The following is a 6,000-nucleotide window of genomic DNA, read 5'->3' on the forward strand; positions in this document are numbered from 1 at the left end:
AGAGGGAATAGGACATCTAAGCATCTAGATCAAGGGAAGTAATAGTGCCACTGTATTCTGCTCTGGTCAGACCTCACCTGGAGTACTGTGTCCAGTTCTGGGCACCACAGTTCAAGAAGGACACTGACAAACTGGAACGTGTCCAGAGGAGGGCAACCAAAATGGTCAAAGGCCTGGAAACGATGCCTTATGAGGAACGGCTAAGGGAGCTGGGCATGTTTAGCCTGGAGAAGAGGAGGTTAAGGGGTGATATGATAGCCATGTTCAAATATATAAAAGGATGTCATATAGAGGAGGGAGAAAGGTTGTTTTCTGCTGCTCCAGAGAAGCGGACACGGAGCAATGGATCCAAACTACAAGAAAGAAGATTCCACCTAAACATTAGGAAGAACTTCCTGACAGTAAGAGCTGTTCGACAGTGGAATTTGCTGCCAAGGAGTGTGGTGGAGTCTCCTTCTTTGGAGGTCTTTAAGCAGAGGCTTGACAACCATATGTCAGGAGTGCTCTGATGGTGTTTCCTGCTTGGCAGGGGGTTGGACTCGATGGCCCTTGTGGTCTATTCCAACTCTATGATTCTATGATTCTATGATAGCCAGTCAAATCTGGCTATGAGATGGATCTCACTAAAGGTAAATGAGGGAGTTCCAATTAAGTCCCATGTAGGATTTTAACCCATTATGGATCATGCAATGCCTTGGGGTGTCACCACGATGCTGTTTGGCTAGTTAGATTTGGCTACGTGGTGACTTCGCTGAGGGGCAGCGGGGGCAACAAGTGAGGACAAGGCAAATGAACAGATTTCCAAGGAGGGCAAAAATAATAATAATCAGAAAAGAAAGGCATTTCTTTTCAGCACTGCTGAAATTATTCACAAGAAGCGGTGACACATTCAGCTGTAAGCTATTTAATCTCAGCCTTCAAAATCCCTACAGTGTTTTTGTTTGTTTTTTGTAAATAATTTTTATTAAGTTTTTTGTTTTACAATTTACAATGTCACCATTGTGCTGGCTTCTGTTAGTGCAATGACTTGTTGTTGTTCTTGTTTCAGGAACCTTAAAAGTTTTTAGTTCCACTGGTGATCTCGACTCTCACTAAGCACACCGAAAGCATGACCTTTCAATGAAGAGGAGGCAAATTAATGTAGAATAAGGTCAAGGTCCGTATAGTTAAAGCTATGGTTTACCCAGTAGTGATGTATGGAAGTGAGAGCTGGACCATAAAGAAGGCTGATCGCCGAAGAATGGATGCTTTTGAAATATGGTGCTGGAGGAGACTCTTGAGAGCCCCATGGACTGCAAGAAGATCAAACCGATCCATTCTGAAGGAAATCAGCCCTGAGTGCTCACTGGAAGGACAGATCCTGAAGCTGAGACTCCAATACTTTGGCCACCTCATGAGAAGAGAAGACTCCCTGGAAAAGACCCTGATGTTGGGAAAGATGGAGGGCACAAGGAGAAGGGGACGACAGAGGACGAGATGGTGGGACAGTGTTCTCGAAGCTACCAGCATGAGTTTGACCAAACTGCGGGAGGCAGTGGAAGACAGGAGTGCCTGGCGTGCTCGGGTCCATGGGGTCACGAAGAGTCAGACACAACTAAACGACTAAACAACAATATAGAATAAAGCCAACCCATGGCTTCTAGCGATGTTTCTGAATGTCAGCTGCTGGAAACCACAGGAGGGGTGAGTGTCACTCTTGTGCTCAAGCTTGCGGATTTCCTACACGCATCTGGTTGGCCAATGTGAAAACAGGACGCTGGGCTAGATGGGCCAGATCCTGCATTCTCTTATTATGTTTTTATGTCCTGCCCGCATAAAAGGCAGGTGTGGGCAGAGGCAGAGTGCCAACGATGGGAGTCCATTGTGCGCGGAGTATATCCCATGCTCCCAGACTGTGAGAATTTGTGCGGCCGATGCCCGCCTCCGTGCCATGCCACTCTGCTATTATGCAAACAGAATCTCAGAGTTGGCTGATCAGCCTAATAAAAAACCAGCGGGGTTGGTTCCTTCTCATCCATCGCTAGGAGACGGTAATGAAGGCACACAACCAACACAGCTGGCAGACTAATTAACTAATAATGTCAGCAAAGTACCTGCGGGCCTTAGGTGCCAAGCACTGGAAAGATGCAATCGAAAAAGTCTTCCACATTTCTCTCCAAAGGTGAAGACAGGAGAGAGAGAGAGAGAAGGTATTTGCCTACTGGCAAAGGCAGTGCCTCTTTCAAAAGATATCTGAAAATTTATGGGCACATCAATGATAAAGACTTGGTTTCACTAATTTGTTGCAGGAGGCCCAGAGCTAAGTCATGTAGCGTCTCTTTCACACACAGAATGTTCCAGGTTAAATCCGTGGCTTAAGCTAGATAGATAAGATCAAACTTTATTCGCATTAGCCAATGGCCGTAGCAACAGTCAAACATTACAGTGGTACCTCAGGTTAAGAACTTAATTCGTTCTGGAGGTCCGTTCTTAACCTGAAACCATTCTTAACCTGAAGCACCACTTTAGCTCCCATCACCTCCTGGCAAATAGAAGGGGAAGAAATGGAAGCAGTGAGAGATTTTACTTTCTTGGGCTCCATGATCACTGCAGATGGTGACAGCAGCCACAAAATTAAAAGACGCCTGCTTCTTGGGAGAAAAGTGATAACAAACCTAGACAGCATCTTAAAAAGCAGAGACATCACCTTGCCAACAAAGGTCCCTATAGTTAAAGCTATGATTTTCCCATTAGTGATGTATGGAAGTGAGAGCTGGACCATAAAGAAGGTTGATCGCCGAAGAATTGATGCTTTTAATTATGGTGCTGGAGGAGACTCTTGAGAGTCCCATGGACTGCAAGAAGATCAAACCTATCCATTCTTAATGAAATCAGCCCTGAGTGCTCACTGGAAGGACAGATCCTGAAGCTGAAACTCCAATACTTTGGCCACCTCATGAGAAGAGAAGACACCCTAGAAAAGACCCTGGTGTTGGGAAAGATGGAGGGCACAAGGAGAAGGGGACGACAGAGGACAAGATGGTGGGACAGTTCTCGAAGCTACCAGCATGAGTTTGACCAAACTGCGGGAGGAAGTGGAAGACAGGAGTGCCTGGTGTGCTCTGGTCCATGGGGTCACGAAGAGTCGGACACAACTAAACAGCAACATACACAGAAAAGGAAGTTTGATATAAGAGCTCAATTTAAAGTCCTGAATCAGCCCTCAGTTAATGGCCCTTATTCTGATTGCCCCTGCTATGAACCTAGCAACCTTTGCTGTTATCTGCTCATTTTGATCTGACAGAGGAAAGGACATTGTGGCAGCGGTTGAGCGTCCTGGGATGGTTAGTACAAGTGGCGTGATGATCTTGCTCCTCAGGTCTTTGCAGAGAGTACAAGACAGGAGGACGTGTGCCGCTGTTTCGGTGCTACCATCTCCACGGGGCAAAGACGTTTCTCAGTCGGGATCTTTTGGAATCGACCCTCAAGTACTGCAGATGGCAAAACATCCAGTCTTGCAAGTGTAAAAGCACATCTGTATTTTGGGATAATAAGTTTGTGCAGATATGGGGCCAGAGAATTGAAATGGAGAGGTGGAAAATGAACATACCAAGGGCAGAATTTCCTTATAGTGGCCTGGCTTAAGAACATAAAAGCCTGTTCTCACAGTTGTTGACCAGATTCCTTTGTTCTTCTCCAGACTAGTTTGTTGGGCTAGAAACTTTCCTACCCAAGTCATGTATTTCCTACAACAAACTATGTCATTATTGTCTTCCTATGTAAGCATCTCTCTGTGTGTGATTGCCCCAAGTAAGGTTGTTATGTACTGAGTTGAATAGGATCCAAAATGCCGCAGTCTGATTGGTCCTAGAACAATAGGATTTAGAATGCAGCAGTCTGATTGGTCCTAGAACAATAGGATTCAGAATGCAGCAGTCTGATTGGTCCTAGAACAATAGGATTCAGAATGCAGCAGTCTGATTGGTCCTAGAACAATGCAGCAGTATGATTGGTCCGCAAGAGCCACCCAATCCAGCTCAAGATGGAAGTGAATCCACAACCTGATTGGCCTACAGGAGAATCCTAGAATTAGCCAATCACGTGCAGCCCATTGTGTAAATAATGCATATAAAGCAGATATTTTGGGGAAACTTTCATTCCTCCTCACCACTATGAGCTGAATAAAGAGCATGAAATCCACCCTCGACTCCGACTATATTTCAAAGGTCGACGTCTTCAAATATCTCAAGGGGCTGTCACGGGGAAGAGGGAACAAGCTTATTTTTCCTGCTCTGGAAATTAGGACCCGAACCAATGGCTTCAAGTTACAAGAAAGGAGAGTCTGACTAAACATCAGGAAGAACTTTCTGACAGGAAGAGCAGTTCGACAGTGGAACGGTCTCCCCTCGGGAGGTGATGGTCTCTCCTTCCTTGGAGGTTGTTAAGCAGAGGTTGGGTGGCCATCTGTCATGGATGCTTTAGCTGAGATTCTTGCATTGCAGGGGGTGGGACTAGATGACCGTCAGGGTCCCTTCCAACTCTACAATTCTATTATTCCATGAGGCAGTCTCCTGCAGAGTACATAGGAACCACCTTACATCAAGCTGCCTTATATCAGGTCAAACCATTGGTCCATCTAGTTCTGTGATGTCTACAATGGCTGCCAGCAGTTTTCCAGTTTTCTCTCAGCCCTCTCTGGAGATTGCTGGGAGTTGATTGGTTGGGGATATAAGAGGAAAGGTGATTTTTCAGCAGCACAGTACTCAGCTTACCTGTATTGTATTGTAGTAGATGATCCTTGAGGTCCCTTCCAACTCTCTGATCCTATGATTCTTTAACCAAGGTTCACCATACCATAGCTGTCAACCGTCCCTTATTTGGCGGGAAATTCCCTTATCCCAGAGCCGTGTCCCGCTGCTGTCCCTTACTGATAATGTCCCTTAAATTTCCTGGGTTTCAAAGGAAGCAGCTCCTCTCCCTCCCTCCCTGCCGGCCAGGGAGGAGGGAGGCTCCAACTGTGTTGCTTGGCTGCGTTGCTCACCCAATAAGAAGTCTAAGAACGATTGGGGGTTGGAGCTTGCATGCCCTGTGCTGATCAAATCGGCCCTGTTGCCTGGAGACTCGCCTTTGCTCAGCGCTTCCCAGCAGAGAGGTGACAGTGGTTTTCCTTGCTGCATCCCCTTTGCCGGGTTGCTGCGCTGTGGGAACCACCACTTGAGGCTTCGTTTGGCTGCTGGTTGACTAAAATCCCTTATTTTGGCTGCTGATCCCTTATTTTCGAGGCTGCTGGTCCCTTATTTTCAAATCTGTAAGTTGACAGCTATGCACCATACCGTCCAACACTCCTCAGAAAAACTGGGACACTTGGAGGATGTGGGTTCACTCGCTCCAAGCTGAAGCCCTTGGAAGAGAATACGGCTTCGTCAGGCTCAAGGACGCCGGTATCACAATATTCAACACAACTGGAAACATCTTGCAGAACTAAGGTGGGCCCCCAAAATACATATCTCAAGTGTGAAAACCCTGCACCTCCAGCGCTTACTCACTCTGCACAATTGTAAATAAACACTGTAAGCCTTTCGTTCTCTTTCTTCCAAATGAAAGCTACTCTGTAAAAGAGGCCCTGAACTTATGGCTGCTCAGCGGTAGGGAATACGTAGCTGTGAAATGATGTTGTTGTTGTTTAATGCAATCTTAATGCCTGACACGTTGATTGTTGCCTGGAGGTTTCAAGAAGAGGGTCTCGTTAAAAATCTAAAAGAATAAATACTGCTCCGTCAGAATGGCTAATTGTGTTCCAGCTGATTTATCTTCATTCAAGCAATCTGTGGATGGGGTGGGGAGGTGACGAAGCAGCTGCGTTAGATCTCTGGGATGCGGGGGAAGATGACAATTTGCAGAAGATGCTCCTCTCTGGAGAAATGGAACCCATAATATCTAGTACTAAAAGTTCCAATGCAAGCCAAGGAACCAATCAGGGTGGAGTGGGTGGGGCTTAATGACGTACCATCTGTCCCACCT

Source organism: Podarcis muralis, chromosome 12, assembly GCF_964188315.1.
Source record: "Podarcis muralis chromosome 12, rPodMur119.hap1.1, whole genome shotgun sequence".
NCBI classification, from domain to species: domain Eukaryota; kingdom Metazoa; phylum Chordata; class Lepidosauria; order Squamata; family Lacertidae; genus Podarcis; species Podarcis muralis.